The sequence below is a fragment of the Phoca vitulina genome, unplaced genomic scaffold (genome assembly GCF_004348235.1).
Source record: "Phoca vitulina isolate PV1807 unplaced genomic scaffold, GSC_HSeal_1.0 scaffold3, whole genome shotgun sequence".
Taxonomy (NCBI): Eukaryota; Metazoa; Chordata; class Mammalia; order Carnivora; family Phocidae; genus Phoca; species Phoca vitulina.
Window position 1 is genome coordinate 89956004 of NW_022589706.1, and position 18480 is coordinate 89974483.

General features: G+C 35.6%; 1 long non-coding RNA gene across 1 annotated transcript in view; it reads left to right on the top strand.

The window, feature by feature from the left end:
* The first annotated feature begins 9954 nt into the window (after positions 1 to 9954).
* LOC116630246 overlaps positions 9955 to 18480 on the top strand; it is a 141432-nt gene continuing 132906 nt past the window's right edge. Inside the window, exon 1 of the long non-coding RNA XR_004298897.1 lies at positions 9955 to 10099. This is a non-coding gene — a long non-coding RNA (uncharacterized LOC116630246). The remainder of the gene's footprint in view (positions 10100 to 18480) is intronic.

The window sequence follows — 18480 nt, forward strand, 5'->3', positions numbered from 1 at the left end:
AAATATAGTGGTAAAATGATGATTTTCTAGAGAAAACATAATTAACCAAAATAGAAGCACAAGTCAACAGAAATTGAAAGAAGAGTAATTATCCTTACCTAAAAACAACAAAAAAAATGCAAAATATTTTAGGCCCATGTTTGGCCAAATCTTTCTAAAAAAGATAATCACTACATTAAATAATTTATTGAAAGCAGAGGGATCAGAGTACTGCCAACTACCAGGTAAGGCCATTCCAATTATACATTCATGGATTGGGGAGAAGACCAGTACATGGATCTTGACTCTAGTGGGCCCACTGGGAGCTGAACTTAAAAGAGAAAACCACTGAATACCTAGCCCACATAGGCTCTGATTCTAAGTGTAGTAATTATAATATGTCACATATTTGAATACCAATATCATCATTGAACCTGAATAAATTGGACATTTCCCTTTCCTCAGTATGTCACATAAGTAAAAGATTATAATTCTTATTGAGGGAAAGATAGGGTAATCCTTTTTTTTTTTTTTTTTAAAGATTTTATTTATTTTTTAAATTTATTTATTCATGAGAGACAGAGAGAGATGCAGAGGGAGAAGCAGGCTCCTAAGGAGCAGAGAGCCCGATGCGGGACTTGATCCCAGGACCCTGGGATCATGACCTGAGCCGAAGGCAGACGCTTAACCATCTGAGCCACCCAGGCGCCCAAGATAGGGTAATCCTTACCCAATGTTCTTGATTCCTGAGGCCTGGCCTCTCTTTCAGGCAGTGGGTCCTGGGAAGTCAATGTGTTCTAGGTGTAAATACAGGCTTAGATCTGGCAACTAGGCAAAGAATCATGAATTTTATTGGGGTGGCCATCTCAGCCTTTGGATAATCCATCATCAATTACTTTTAGTTGTATACATTTACCCTTGCTGGATGCTCGTCTATCTTGTCCCTAGGAGCCCCATATTCTGTTATTATCGCCATAGCTTCTGAGTTCAGTACTCTTATTCATCACAGTAACTTTGCTCACCTAGCTTCTGATAGTTAAACATCAAGATCTGGTTTTGATTAATTAAGGGCCATTTAAGTGGATTATTCTCAGGACGGCAAATTTTATAACAGTATCTTCCTACTGACAGCTTTGGCGTGAAGACAACAGTCATCACTGAGTCTTTCAAAGATGAGGGTATTCCTCTCACCAAACACATTACTTTTTGCATTTTGTTAAATGGGGTATTTGCTAGACCCTAGAGTGGTGCACAATTCTTGGGCTTTCCATCCACAGTTTATGTATCATAGCATGCCAACCATTTGAGCCCTTTGTTATCTTCCTCACAATGTGGTCATGCTACTTTAATTAGTATCAACTTTACTTTTCTCAAAGCTTCCAAGAGCCAGCCTAAGAGTGTGTTAACAGTTGTCAAGGTGTTACATTCTATGCAACAGGGACACATTCCCATATCAATAAACTCTCTTTTTATATCTTAATCCTCTTGGATCTCATGTCATATCGTGTTCCAGTTACTGCTGGTAGGTTCTGTAGCTTCTTGGGGTATAGATTCTTTTCTCCCTGAGCAGACTCTCATTTCCCTAGTGAAGTTATGTAAAGATTAAATACTAGTTATTGGTTTCTTGACGGGAGGGGACTTGCGGGCAGATCCTGATGGTGGATATGTGTTGCCTCACAACTGCAGGTTTCTGCATCATCATGTTCAAGGAAGAGGCTGAAAACAGTATTCCTGAACAATGGGAAGGGTGCTACTTTTGCAGGGCAACTGGATTGACTCCACAGATGGCATCATCACACATTTCAGTGTCCCATGACTCTGGTATAGTAGACCTGCTATAGGTGAAATTTCAACATTCTCTGAAGTTCTGCTACTATAATATAATTAAGTCCTGGGCACGACCTTCAGTTTTCTGCCCTCAGCTTGTTCTACAGGACATAAGAATCTCTTTATATGTTGTAAGAGAGGCTCTCTGGCTTTTTACACACAAATTCCACTTGGTGATTAATTACACTCAGACTTTCTTCTTACTTTGGCAACCGTACTTTGCCCCCAGGGAGCAGCCATCTGATACCATTGTCATTAGAATTACTATTTCTCCCATATTTCTCAAACTCCTGATACGTTGTATTCCCTTTCAGAATGAGCTCATCCCATGTCATCACTAATTAAGTTTAATGATTGTATTGCTATTACATGTTAAGATCTTTCTGAGCTCCATTTACCCATCAATGATGGGACTCTACATGACTAGTGGCTGATACAACCACACAATCCAAATTTAAAATGTTTTGCCACTTCTTATGGCAACTATCAGAGGTCAATTCTATAGGAAACATATTGTGTGTAAGAGGTTTATTATGGCATGTCTTTGGTTTCAATATCTATAAATTAAGAAGACAGTATTAGTAGATGGGGAAGTTGGTCTGCAATGCATTACAGGAGAAGATTCAGCTGATCCGAGGGGATCTCTGGAGTTTGAATGACCATTCTGAGTTGTCCCAAATTGGGCTAATGAGGCTAAGCTCCTTACACCAGTGGTGACTACTAATTGAATGTATACTACTCCAGAAGGAGAGCATACATTGAGAGATTATCTTTGGCCAAGGGTACTCTCGAAAGAGTAGTTCAGCTGCAAGCTGAATCAACACTTTCAATAGCCAGAGGAAGGAGTGCTTTATTTGTCTTATATATAATTTAAATATTTATTTGATGCTTTTATCATATCTTATCATATATGCCTTAAATATTATTTATTTTCACATATTTTTCATTTTATGGTTTTTACTCCTAAGACATTATTTTCCTTAAATAACATACATAAATGACATGCTAAATTTCTGTACATAAGTGATATGCTAAATTTCTATGCTTCTAATATCTTTTAATGTGATACAAGTTTTACTTTATTTTTTAAACTCTAAAGTATATGGGGTTAAAAAATGCACAGGCGGATAGTGTTTTTACTACTCATTAGGTCATTCTTATTCATTTTCTCATCATAGTCCTGTTCTAATTAAATGTTTTTTAAAACATTGTATTGTTCACTGACTTTTAAAAATACCTTCTTGTAGGGACGCCTGGGTGGGCTCAGTTGGTTAAGTGTCTGCTTTCAGCTCAGGATTTAATATTAACTTCAACACATACCTTTAGGTACCTCTTTTATAGGTACACTTGATTCCTCCTGGGAATCTCTTAATGAACATTTTCAAATCTAAACTCTTATTTACTCCCATATTCCCGTCCCCTTTCTCATGAACATATATTTAGAGCATCTAAGTAGATGTAGATGCTCTCAACTGATGATACATCTATTCAAGCCTAAAATACTGAGCATTATTTAGAGCCAAGGGGCACTTGGTTTTAGGGATGCACACCTGACCTCCTTGCATCACTGACTCAGGAAAGAGGTCCATGCAGGTTTGCATATTCAGGGAATTCTGGGATCAAGGTCCCAGAGCATGCCCAGAATTAGGGACAGGCACATCTTGCTCCTAGGGATTCCTTACCACCATTTATAATAATTCTACTGAGGATTGAGAACTGAACTGGACCAGGTCTACATTAAAGGGCCTGAGAGAAATGGATATAATTACAAGACTTTCCTATTCCAGGATGCCAGTCCAAGCCTGAGCTGGTTTGTGACCTTACTGAATTCTTTCAGGCCAGGATTACTTTGGTTAGTGCTGTCTGAGTACCTCTCATAGAATGTGTGTGGGGAGGTTGTCTTGGAGTGATCTAGTCTAATTCCCTGCTTCATGTATGAGGAAAGCAGAGCCAAAAATTCAAGGGATTTACTTGTCCAGGGCAGATTTTCCTTAGGTCTATAGACATAGTCATCTATGCCATGGTTGTAGTAGATTTAACCTTCAAAATATTAAGTGTCTGGCAGGATTTCTTTTCTTTTTTTTTTTAATAGGAAAAACAGTCATAAGGAAATTGGCTCATTTTTAGCTTCAAAAAGAATGAAGTAACCAGTTAATAATTATATTGTATAAAACTTAGTATTAAAGTATTTCCTTCTTATGATAACAAACAATTTTTTTGTTATTTTCTATAAAAATAATTTTTCAGAAAAAAATCTTATTGCTAACAGAGTAACATTAAATATGAGAAATAGAGATAAGTAGAGATATAAATATATATGCTTATGCCAAGTTATTCAATAGGGTCAAAGTATTAAGCAGTTTCATTACTATGAAAGCTTTTTTTTTTTTTTTAATTTGGCACTTTGACAGTATTACTCAAAAAAACTTAACATAACATGAAAAGTGATAAATTGCCACTCTCTATTATTATCTTTATAAATAATAATCTCTCTAACTAATCCTTGATCTGTTTAAATAAAAAAAATATAGCATCAGTCAAAATTTCCATTTTGTGAAACACTTATGAGGCCATAATAAGTCATATGGTCTACAGTCATTTTTTAATGGCTTAAAGATTCCTTATACATTTTATTTTTTAAATGGTACATTTTTAAAATTTTGATGCAACTGTTCCAAGATGATGAACTTCAAAAACAAATCCTAACCAAAAGTAGTACTGCAATTATACAAATTTTTTTACAGGTATTTTTATTCACATATGCCATTAATCACCATGCTCTATAACTAGATTCGTTTACAAAAAAAAAAAAAGCCAAAAACTAAAATGGAACTTTAACCAAAAGCTAAACATATTTTTGGAATGTATTTTATATTTTATAGGCTTACTGTTGGCTATCTTTGTTGTGAACTTTCAAATCTCAGAACACATGAATCAGAGAGCTGGGAAATCAATGAGTCTCTTTTAGTATTTAATATAACACATGATGACCTTAGCATGAAAGGGTCTTCCTCTTATTGAAAGAGATGAAACCCAAAATTCCCAGAACCATTTATCATTTTGGGATCTGGTTTTATAATCAAATAAAAGAGCTATTCTTATTTCATGAAACACAACTTCCTTTTACTATCTGTGTTTGTAAGAAGGAAAAGCTGCTGAAAGCCAAATCAATACTGTAACATATCTTGTCTAAATCCCATATTCAAATACTTGGAAACTCACAGTATTCACGGTGTTCTGTCAGCCAAAAAAAAAAAAAAAAGTGTAAAGGTAAGATTGTAGATGTTGACTTGGTTTAATAGTTTCTGTTCAAACATCTGTTTTGTAATTTGTAATTTTTGTCTCTAAAGTATAAAAGTACAAAAGCTGTTTTTTTGCTTTGTTTTGTTTTTTCTTAAAGTTTGATATAAATAAAATCCTCCTGTGATAGTAAACCACATTATTATAGCTTTAGGGTCTAATGAAATATTTAAACTTCAAAAAATGTTTTCCTGGAAAATAAAAGGTAATGGCATTTAATAAATCCTTATTGGGTTACTTGGGAAAGCAACAGAATGGGAGCAACAGAAACACCAGACAAAATAAGGGATAAGTCTATTTCTCCACTAAAGGTATTACTATCTGAAATACAAAGATAAACTAGCATAAGGTTAAATAAAAGAAGAAAAATGAAAGAATAAATGAAATGGATGGCTCCCCATTGTCCTACTTTAAAGGTTATTTTCATTTTGACATAATAACTTCTTTTATGTCAAATTGATTCAATTGACTTTATGCAATCCAAGTATCATTTGGGACTCTCCTTTTTTTGTAAAAATTTGCACAGCAGTCTTTTGAAAATAGATGAGTAATCACCATTTGCCTGACATCAGTTATAAGTCAATCCATAATTTCTATTAAAACTAATTATCTCTTAAGGAATTATAATTTAAAATTTCTTGACCAATAATTGGAAAACATGTAGCTAGTTTAAAAAGATCATTATCTATATTCTATGAGTTGCTCTTATAGTTCCTCCTAAAGGAAATCTTAATCATATGTAAGGCTCTGTCAGCAAACTGACCCATCTAACATACATATTTGCAAAAATTTGTCAAATCCTGTGGTTACTGAGAAAATTTAGAACAATCAGTAGTTATATTTTTAATATGGAATTCTTACTTGTATCATAATTATAACAATTTAAATGTCATGTGATCTCATTCATGCATTTTGAAAAGTTATGTATTACATGCATGTAAGGAGGGAAAAAAATAAGAATAGGAGGTGTGTTTGGCAGGAAATCATGATTTCTGCATTTAGTCCTAAGACAGCCCTCTTTGAACAGCCTTCTTAATCTTTTGGGCCACATTTTACTAATCTCTACAATGTGGCAGTTTTTTCTTTAATCTTTAAGGATCTCTAAGCTCTAATTTAATGTTTTAGTATAGGACAATTAATAGGGGCACCTGGGTGGCTCAGTCGGTTAAACGTCTACCTTCAGCTCAGGTCACGATCTCCAGGTCTTGAGATCAAGCCCCACCCTGAATTGGACTGTCAGGGAGGAGTCTGCTTCTCCCTCTGCCCCTCCCCCCACTCATGAGTGCGTGTGCACGCGCTCTCTCTCACTCTCTCTCAAATAAATAAAAATCTTAAAAATAGACAATGAAAGATATAAAAAACACAAACATTCCTCAAACCATAGACATATTATTATTTGTATTTTTAAATTTTTCTAAAACCAAATGTGTTTAAACTAATTCAAATAAGACTAGTCTACTACAGGGAAAGCTTTGTCCTGCTTTTATACCTAAATCATTGACTCTAATGTATGTTACCATGGCATCCCAAGGACTTCCAACATGCTTGCTCAGTACAGTTCTTTTCTTTTTTTTTAAGTTATAATAACCATTAACTGCATTTTTATAAAAACTTTTCCACTAGTGATTTGTTTAAATAAATATTTAATTTTTCACTAGGGATTCAATTTTGCATGTTATTTATATACTGAGTTTTATTCATTTATTTATTTTTATTTAATGGCCACTTTTTTGTTTTAATTTCTTTTATGTCATTTAGTTTTCAATATTTCTTGAATCATTATCAGTATCAAACAAAAATTGGGGTTTATTTCTTGTCCTGAAGCTAGATTTTTTAAATGTCCCCTTTCTTTAAAAGTAAACATATCCTTTTTAGTTTAGATTCATGACTATTACATTTGGTTTTGTCCTTTATTTTATGATTTCTTTTTTTGGCTCTTTTTATTTTTGTATTCTATTATTTTGCAGAACTGTATAACCTATTTAGGCCCCCATTACCTTTACAATGAGATTCTTAGATACATAGCTTTCTTTAAATTAGACTACAATTCACCTTAATATTTTGAGTCACGCAGTTACCAGAGACATTCTTTTTTTTTTTTTTTAAGGTTTTATGTATTTTTTGAGAGAGAGCAAGAGTGAGAGAGAGAGCACAAGTGGGGTGAAGGGCAGAGAAAGAAGCAGACTCCCTGCTGAGCAGGGAGCCCAATGACTGGGGGCTGGATCCTAGGACCCTGGGATCATGACCTGAGCCAAAGGCAGACGCTTAACCAACTGAGTCACCCAGGCGCCCCTTCTTTTTTTTTTTTAAGATTTATTTATTTATTTGAGAGAGAGGTGGGGGAGAGGGAGAGGGAGAGAATCTCCAGCAGACTCTCCGCTGAATGCAGAGCCGGATGCCAGGCTCAATGCAGGGCTCAATGCAGGGCTCCATGCGGGGGGCTCAATCTCAGGACCCTGAGACCAATAACTGAGCCGAAATCAAGAGTCAGATGCTCAACTGTTTGAGCCACCCAGGTTCCCCTACCAGAGGTGTTCTTAAAGACATATTCAACCCACAATTGAAGTCTCTACCAGATACAATTTTTGTTTCTTCCTTTTGGAGCATAAATATTTATGTTCCAAATTCATCTGATTTTACAAATGTCTCCATTAAAAAATTCAGATTTCTTGGGGTGCCTGCGTGGCTCAGTCAAGTTGCCAGATGCCAGATTGCCAAGTCAACAGATGCCCAGTTAAGCATCTGCCTTTGGCTCAGGTCACGTTCCCAGGGTCCTGGGATTGAGCCCCGCGTGGGGCTCCCTGCTCAGTGTGGAGCCTGCCTCTCCCTCTCCCTCTGCTGCTTCCCCTGTTTCTGCTCTCTCTCTCTCAAATAAATAAATAAAATTAAAAAAAAAAATTCTGATTTCTCTTTATAAAGAAACAATTATGCCAGCCAAAAATGTGGCCACAGTGGGATATGCCTATAGTCTATAGGCAGGTGACACCAAAATGTTAACCATAGATAGATAAAGTTTTGATGTCTTCATTACTTCATTAGCCAGTACATCTCCTCAAAGGATACACTTTAGTTTTGGCATCTCACCAAAAATTACAGCTGTAAAAATAAGCCAGATAAATAAAACTAGGATGAACTCTTCAGTCTTCATTTACTTCAGAATCACTCCATTGCTTTCATTTTCTTTACTACTACTATTAGAATATATGTGCCTTTTCTTGACAAAAATGTCCAGTGAAGCTTCTTTTGACAATTTTAAATTCAGTTTGAAAAAAAAATAATAGAGGTTTTACTTCCCAAATGTAGCTAATAAAGTTAAAATACACAAAGCAGGGTTTGAATAAAAGTTAAAATTATTGTAAGATAATGTTAAATATTTATAAATGCTTACATATTCTCAGAGTTTTACATAATTTTGGGTTATAGTTGACAAACTAATCTTAAAATATTAAATGGCACAAGGGGGCTTACCATGTACAGTAAGTACCCCGCTGGTTTGACATTTGATTCACTGCATAAGTTTGTAGAATTCTAATGGACATATAATATTTTCAGAGATGTGCCCATCAATAATGTGCTCGCATAAAGCAGCCATGCCAAAATTCTATAAAATATTCTAATCTTTTTTCTCACTTTCTGAATTAAATCTAGTCCTGGTCTGGTAATGGGTAGTTTGGCAATTAGCACTAAGGTATGAGGTGCACTTTTGGTAGTAATGTTTTAGTCATTGCCTTGGTGTCTTGAAAGCATAGCCCTCAACCAGGGAATTAATATAAACACTAAAAAGTGGGGCTGTGGGAAAAGACAAGAATTCATTTGTCTTAATGTACTCTATCATCCAGGAGCAGCTGATCTGGTAAAATTTTTAAATGGCTTATTGCAGAATTTGCTGTGATGCCCGTAGACAAAAAGAATTCCCTACAAGTATAGGGAGCTGTGCGTCATGTGCCTGTAAGATGTAACTGTTTAACTTACTGTGTAAACCAGAACATTTTTCAGAGGGAAAGGGGAAACTACGCAATATGATGATGAGACAAAAGTTTTGAACTGGTACTGCCTGGTGTAAACTGGGAAATATAATCACTCTGGCTTTAAATCCATGACCCGATATTCAGTGTGATGTCCTCCACAGAAAGAGAGCAAAGCCCTGGGATCCACGGTTGGGAGTGGTCAAGAATGCCACTAACCCACCCCCCTTATTACTCTGTTAACCCACTTAAAATTTTTGCGTTCTATTTCTGTGATCTTGGGCTCATTATGTTTAGGTCTCCTAACACGCTCTATAGAAGGAATGCTTTCACTGGGAAATATAGTTATGTATCTTTTAAACTGAAAATTAAGAATGTCTACTTCTTACTTGATGTTTCTGCTACTGAACTAACAGAGAGGCATTAATGTGCTGACCAAGGTGATTCATCCTGATTGTTAAGGGAAAATTAAGTGGCTTCTCCCCAATAGTGTCAAGAACAACTATATCACTATATTACAAACTAAATTGCTCTTAAGTTCCTCCTACTTCCCCCGTACTCAGTAATGGTGGTCAGCCTGGTAAGGACGGAAGCATGGAGAACTTGTGTCCCATGGGATGAAGATTTGTGTCAAGTTAACTCTCTACATAAAAATTTCCCAACCAGTGCATATGCCTATAGAAGGTAAGGGGAACATGGAATAAATGGTGTAAGGGATAATGGTCAGCTACATAAAAACAACAATTTTTTATTTGGTTTCATCATTTCTTTTGCTCTGTTAACTTACCTGAGTCTTTCATCCAGTCAAAGCATCTGAGTTGATGTTAATGGGAAAAAGAGGTAGGTTGTTCAAATTATTTTCCATTTTTACCTCCAGGTCCATTCTTCCATGTACTCTATCCTGCTACAAACATCGACCAACTGTCTTCTAAGTGCTAACAACTGACAAAGCCTTTTGATCTTCATCATCCAGGATAATTGCCCAATGGGCAGCCCTAGAAGGGGTTCAAGGACAGTTGGAGAAAGAAGTAAGGTCATTTATTAACCGGCTCACTTTAATCTGTTTGGCTGCACTTTGGCAGTGGTTGCTCACCACTTTTTTTTTTTTTTTTTAATAGCTGCAGCAATCAGATGTGATAACCACTAGTTCCGCATTCCCTACCAGCCCTAAGGGTGCGAGTGGTGGATTGCTATTGCTAGGGCTGTAGCGATTCACCATCCCTTGCTGTTTTCCTTAACCTTGTCTTCACCTCTATAGATAGTGTTTCATTAAACTCTCTTCATTTGTACCATTTGAGATCACCATCTGTTTCATGTGAGCATTCTAACCAATACTATAATGGACACTTTATACTGTTAGGATTGCTAGAGATCGTTTAAAAATATTTATCTACATTAATTTTAATTTCTGCTGTATATAAGATAACTGCTGCTGGTAAAAGTAAAAGAAGGTGAGATTTAATACAATATAAAAAAGAGAAATGCTTTGATATAAAAGAAATGAAAAATGATTGTCTACTTGATACTTGTATCTTTATTAAAGTTATAAATATAGAAATGTATGTGTATATACCTAGGACTTTTTTTTTTTTTTTGATTCATGAAAATGAAATTAAGCTGCCTGGGAATACAGACCTGAGGATGCAATTTGACAAAGGGTATGGGGGGGGGACAAAAGGACAAAGATAAATTTCTGTATACATGAACAATGTTTTTGGAGTACAAATACACAAAGAATAGAGAATAGATGCAAATCAAAAGGAGAGAGAGACTAGGCTATGACTAGCAAGCTAGAAATTATGAAATTTCTTTGAGAGAGGTTGTCAGCTAACTTTTCATTAATATTAGAAATATGTTATGTTTGGGGCACCTGGGTCGCTCAGTCATTAAGCGTCTGCCTTTGGCTCAGATCATGATCTCAGGGTCCTGGGATCGAGCCCCGCATTCGGCTCCCTGCTCCGCGGGAAGCCTGCTTCTCCTTCTCCACTCCCCCTGCTTGTGTTCCCTCTCTCGCTGTGTCTCTCTCTGTCAAATAAAAAAAATCTTAAAGAAAAGAAATATGTTATGTTTACTTTAGGTCCTTTGTCCTCTTGTATAATAAAACTGATCCGTTGCCTTAATTATTCAGTAAAATCTGGTATACCCAAGAAAGCCTTGAATGATGGTATTGGGAGAACAATAGCACAAAGCAGTGACCAACCTATCGTCATCAATCCTCTGCTTAAGTTGTGGTGGTAAGGCCGGCACTGGGAAGGATAATACAATCTGATCTTTCCGGCCATGATAATAGTAGAGTGAATGCAGTAGAGACACATATGACACAAAAGAGCAGTTGCATCCTAGAACTGCCCTGTGAAATTATTAATTCCCCTTTTGCCCAAATAATCTAGAGAAAAGAGGAGACAGATACACAGGTAACTTTAATTTTTTTTAAATTTAAGTCTATAATATAAAGTTGTATAAAGGTAACATGTGTTTGTGTTAAAGATTTATTTATTTATTGAGAGAGAGAGAGGGGAGGGGAGGGGAGGGGCAGAGAGTCCTAAGCAGACTCTGGGCTGAGCGCAGAGCCCAACATGGGGCTCGATCTCACGACCTGAGCTAAAACCAAGAGTCAGATGCTTAACTGACTGTGCTACCCAGGTGTCCCAGGGAACATATGTTTAATAGTAGAAGCAAATAGTATCATGCATTTATAATACATATTTTTGAAGGGTTTTGAATAAATCAGACTCTATAAGAGTCCATGAAGTATTACAGCATTTATATATACAAAAAGTATTTAAATAAATATATATATATATATTTATTTATATTTAAAGTATTTCAAATAAACTAGACTCCATAATATAAGGTAAACATTTTCATTTCATCTATTGTCCTTTTAATAGCTCCCTCTGGATTAAATCCCATATACATATGGTTGTTCTCTCACTTTTTTGCTGTACATCTTTCCTTCTTATTTGCTGTTTTGTCCCTTCAGTAAATTAAGGGCGATTGCAAGAGTGCAATGAAGACACAAGGAAGGATTTCATATGACTGGGAATTTTACATGTAATTGGAAAATGTAGCAAGCTATATATTATAGATTCAGAATTTCTGGCTATTTTCTCTAGATGGTGGGTTCTCTAGAGAATTCCATTATTGGGCATCTCTCACTAGTTCACTTTATCAAGTGAGTAATGTCTTCTCTGGGCATTTTTTCTACAGCCCCTTGGATAATGGTACCAACATCTGTGTATCCTAGCCCCTCCAGTATATCTATTAGAGATGGCCCTGTCTGAGTCCTTATGCAAGGTTCACAGGAGAACTACAGGCATCCTTACCCAGTCTGTTTCTGGAAATGCCAGCTATCCATGCTCTGCTGCTAAATAGTAGCAACTCTGGTAACCATTGCTTACCTTAGAGTTGACCAATAGAGTCAGATGTCCTTTGGACTTCAGTGGACACATGGCCAGCTCTCCCAGTGATTATTTTGAAGTCTCTCAATTGACTTGATGTGGACAGAAGCACTTCCTCTCATACCTCTTGGGTTTGGTATGAGAAGGGAGAGAAAATACAGAGCACACACAATCAAAACCTTCCTTGGCTATACAAAGAATTCATCTCTATCTAAATCTACATGAATACAAGTATATACATTTATGCATATTTACAAACAACCTTGTTTAATCTCTTCAGGCATAGATTTACTTATAAAGCATGGAAGTAGGGGCGCCTGGGTGGCTCAGTCTGTTAAGTGGCTGCTTTGGCTCACGTCATGATCCCAGGGTCCTGGGATCGAGCCCCGTGTCAGGCTCCCTGCTCAGTGGGGAGCCTCCTTCTCCTTTTCCTTCTGCCTCTCCCCACTGCTTGTGCTCTCTCTCTCTCTGTCAAATAAATGAATAAAATCTTTAAGAAAAAAAAAAGCATGGAAGTAGTGATAGGCTATTTCTGAGAGTTCCCTTCAATATCTGTTTAGCTTATTCTTCAGAGGTGATTCTTTCCCTGGCTTCAGGTTGCAGAACAACTTGACACCAGTTATTGATTGTTTTCAGCTAAGGATCCACACCTAAAATCAAGAAAACAGAATCTCCTTTACATATTATATATTCTGAATATATTAAAAATAATGTTAACCAAAACACCATTGAAAGTTTTACAAGATGAGCATAATCTGCATTGCAAACATATGTTTATAATTTTTTCAGTGATAGTAATTTATGGTCTTTTTTTTTTTTTCATTTTACTTTTCATACGTTTCTGCCCAATTTTCATCCAGGCACTTAGGACTTTTAAGTGCTCATTTTCCCAGGGGAGGGATGTAACCAAAAACAATTTTAAAAATAAAAAGTTTTTAAATATATTTTGGTTTCTAAGAACTCAAGCAATTTTGAAAGACTCTATTCATAGGCAAAATATGTGATAGATATTCAGAGGTTATAATAAGGGATCCATAGTATGTAGACTTCCTTTGAAGACTACAAAATAGTCTCCTGGGTAAAGGCAAAAGAAGGAGGAAATAGAGCAACCTGTTCCAAAGAAGGGCCTGTATCCTGTGAATTGAAGGAAGGAAGCTTTGTGCCCTCCTTTCTATAGGCATTCAGCAAGACTTAAAAAAAAAAAAAAAAATGGCAATCATGAACCTAGTCACTTTAAGCTGCAAAAAGCTTCACAGATTTTCTTATCTCAGTGGGACTTAAAAGTATCAGACTGACTCTTAACTATAGCATGAGATGAGCAGAGAGAGCTACTGGACCCAAGTGCCTTTACAGACAATGGTAAAGAACATGCCCACAACACTGACAAAGTAGAGACAAACATAAATGATACATGTCAATGAATTGGTTGATGTGTATATAGACAAATGATGTGAGGACTGCATATGCTTCCTACTACTTGGTAGTATAATGTCCTCCCAGAATTTTCACTTAACCCTCGCAAAAGGAGGTAAGTAGCAGATTAACTAAAATTAACTTTCTCCTAATTGATAGGTGTTTCAAAATAAAAATTAACCCAAGTGACAGAAAAATAAAGATGAACATATCAGAGTAAAGACTGAAATTTGGAGTGTGCTTGTGTGTATGAGAATGTGTGTGACAATTAAATAAATACAGCTATTTGGGAAATAATATTTATATATCACAAAAGTTATTTAGCTGTATAATCAGGATTAGTGGTGAATACATTGAAAGTTCATATGCAATAAATAATGAGGTAGTAAAGTTAACATTTCATAAATAATTTAAATCTAATTTATAATACACAAACCATCTTTCTGTATTCCTTCATAGCACAGAACATTTTTCTTAAAACCTGCAGAGGGTAGGGTGATGTCTTCTATTATCACTTTGAGTTAAAGTTCACCACATGCAATGCCTTAGGTGTTATAAATGACTCAATTTTGTAAACATGATTTATGTCACCAGCTGCTTTATTTTCATAAAAATCAATTTTCCATAATTTCTAGAATGATTAAATTCGAAGTACAATATTGTGAGAACACATACAAAAAATAGCTAAGCTCAGAAATATTTATGTCTAATTATTTTCAAGTCTGTCCCTAGTGGGAGAGATGAAATGAATGATAGAGAAATTAAATGATAGAATGTTAAACAATTCTTTTTAAAACAGTCTGGTTAATTTGCCTTTGCATGCAATTTGTACACTGTGCATATCTCTTCCTAAGACCAACAGATCAACCCCTAGTCCTTTCTAATTGCAAAACTGTCAGGCTCCTTACCTTGGCAAGCAGTGCCCTGTTATGATGGCTGTTCAAAAAATCAGTGCTGATGAGAAGACTTGTGCCAGAAACTGTAAGCAATTAATTTCTACATTGATCTCTGGAATTCATCCAAACTTTTCAAAACTGAAAAGAGCCTTGCCATACTGTCATTCAGTGAATATATTTCCAACTAGGCTGTCTAATAACTTCACCATGAAGAGGTGAGATTAATTAAATCTATTATTAAGTTATTTGGCTCCTATTTTAATGTATAACGTGTAAGGCAAATTTCCATTAGTGAAAGATATTTCTTAAAAAACAAACAAATGAACAAGGCTACTGCTTGTTAAAACATATTTTAGACCAGAAAAATAATCTTAATTTCAACATGAAATAATAATGAAACATAGCAATGGGCAAAACCCTTGGAGTATCCTTTCCTTAAAGCCTTAATTTATCTCATATCCCACATCCGCTTTGTCAAGGAATCCTGATGGCTCTAAAACCTCTCACATTTTTCACTCACTCTCTAGCCCATGTCACCAATATCTCACTCCTGTACTACTTCGGAACTTACCATGCTAGTATATGTTTTCCACATATTAACCAGAGGCATTGTATTAGTTTGCTACCACTTCCATAACAAAATACCATGTGCTAGGTGGCTTACACAACAGAAATTTATTATCTCACAAATGTCACAATTCTGGAAGCTAGAGGCCCCAGATCAAGGTGTCAGCAGGATTACATTCACCTGAGGCTTCTCTCTTTGGCTTGCAGACGGCCACCTTCTCTCTACATCCTCACATGGTCTTTCCTGTGTGTGTATGCATCCTAGGTGTCTCTCAGTATGTCCAAATTTCCTCTTCTTATAAGGACACCAGTCATGTTGTATTAAGGACCATGCATATGACCTCATTTTACCTTGATTATCTCTTTAAAGGCTCTCCTATACAGTCACATTCTGGGGTACTGAGGTTCAAGACTTCAACATATGAACTGGGGGGAACACAATTACTGTCCATAACAGTCATCCCTTCTAAGCAAAAGTAATTTTTTGTCACACCTCTGCTCGGAAACCTACTCTAAGTGTGATGGCTTCCCAAGACATCTAAAATAAAAACCACACCTGTCTCTCCATCTTTCCTACAACTGTCTTCCCTACTTATTTTGTCTCAAATTGGCTTCTTTCGTTTGCATAATATACAAAACAAGGTAGGCTCCTACAGATGTTCCATTGGTGATCTTTCAATTTGGAACAATCTTATACCAGATATCACTAAAATTTCCTCTCTCCCTATGTTCAAGTCTTTGCTTCAAGTCTGATACTCATAGAGGCCTCTCTTAACACCTGTCTAAAATAAACACTTTTCTACCCTTTCATCTGCTTTTCTTTTGTCATTTTTATTAACTGCCCAATAAATATTTATTTAAATATTCACCAAATATCTGTTAATCTGTTGCTGGCACTAAGATATAAACTCCATGAGGCCAAGAACTACCCCCTTCTTAAGACATTACCTGATACACAGTATAAAGTTATTCCAAGGATTATATCCAAGGATGTGGATATATTTTGGGGGTCCATTTTGTTCTATTACCATGGAAATAACAGAAGGGATTTTGTGAAATGTGAAACTTCCAAATTGAATGGTTCTGTTCAGTGCTGATCAAGATGAATGAATGAAAAAATTCACTTTATACAGAATGTGCAATGCAACTTGCAGTTGTAGGACTGAGGTTCCTGGATTCTTGCTAGCTAGTGGCTGAAGGTTACTCTCAGTTCCTATGGACATTTTTGGCTCAGAAAGGCTGCCCACAGTTTCTGGCCATGGTCACTTCAGCAAGCCAGCAAAAGTGAGTCCTTAGAAGACTCTACTAGCAAGATGAAGTTACGTAATAAAACACAATCATGGGAAGACATCCCATGAACTTTGCTATGTTCTACTAGTTTGATACAAGTCACAGATTTTGCCTACGCTCAAGGGGAGGGGATTGTAGTTGACATCAGGAATCAGGCATCATGAGAAGCCATCCTAGAATTTGTCTGCCACATTGTGTCTCTGCAGTGAATTATATTTACATAATTTAAAAATATATACATATTTTTGATGGATTTCAACTTATCCAATCAACCTATACGTGAAGCATCAAAGATAAGAGTTACAGAAGAGAGGCATAATAGCCACAACTTTAGCAATATACAAGGCAGTTTACAAAAATGCCCCTAGAATTTTATGAGCATTTACCTTGAGGGATTATGCTGTATTTGTGCCATTCCTGAATCGTTTGTCTTTGTTGCTGACAGCATGTGCTGCAAATTGTCAGCACCTTTGGGTAGTGTAAAATCAGTATAAAAATCTCACCAAATGAAAAATTAACTGTCTTGTTATTTTCAAAATGACCATTGAAGAGATCAGTAAGATCCTATTCACTGCCCAGAGTCCTCACCACAACAATCAAAGGCAGGATTATGGAGATATACAACAAACAGCATCCCACATTCACTAAAGTCCAATAATCTAAGGATAAAAAAAATTGAGACATTCTAAGAAAAATCCCTAACACCTCTAGTAATCAAGCTAAAGGATTCTCTTTATAGATAATAGAAAACCACCACAACACAATGATAGAGAATGAAATTTAAAGTTATGAATGTAACAGTAGAGGTAAGGAACATAGAGATGGAGAGAAGTCCTTGTGGTGATGAGTGATTATATGAGCTAAATCCACATTGATCAGAGTGAGAATTCTAATGTGGTGGATAAATCACAAAATATATGCATTTATTTTATGAATTGATGCCCAAATGAATTAAAACAAAATTAGTAAAATGATATTGTTCTGGGAAGCCTGATCGTACATAAGGAGAAGTGAAATAAAAAGCAACTGCTTTCATTAAAATCATTTCCTCATGACTCAGATTTGTAACCATGAGCATGTATATAATTTAAAAACTAAAATTGGAAATAGCAAATTATAACAATAGTAGAAAATTAAAACTTCAAAGAAATATTGCCAGAAATGTAATAAATATTCCTTAATTCTTAAGTAAGCAGCACGATTGAAAAGAACAATCATGAGCTACCCATGCTTTACTTCCAGGAAACTCTTTAAAAGAAAATCAAATATTATTTTACAAGATGATTATTTTTCACTCTAAGATAAAAATCATGTATTAATATATGTGTGGGGTTTATATATGTATATAGGTGCATACATAATGTATTAATACTATTGATACTATTGAATGATTAATACTATTGATATATACATATATTTCAATTTATATATGTGTAAATTTATACATATACATAAAATAGTATTTATTGAACTTTTAAAATTATCTTAGTCTAATTATCTACTTAATTTCTTGAGGACAACTCAAATATGTAGCCTACTAAAACTGTATTTACCCATTTTCATAGTTCTAATAGATTTTGCTCTATTGAATTTATTTCATGGTCTTTACTTTGTAATTAAGAATTTTCCCAGACTTGAAAATAAGGTGAAGTGGGGGAGCATATTTATTAGAGGTCAAGCCCAGATGTTGTTTAACAGACCTGCCAATGACTATTTAATTTTTTATTAGAATATAACTATTAGACAAAACAAAACAAAACAAGCTCATAGTTGCAGAGAACAGATTTGTGGTTGCCAAAGGTTGCGGGTGGGGGTGGATGGAATGGCAAAATGGGTAAAAGG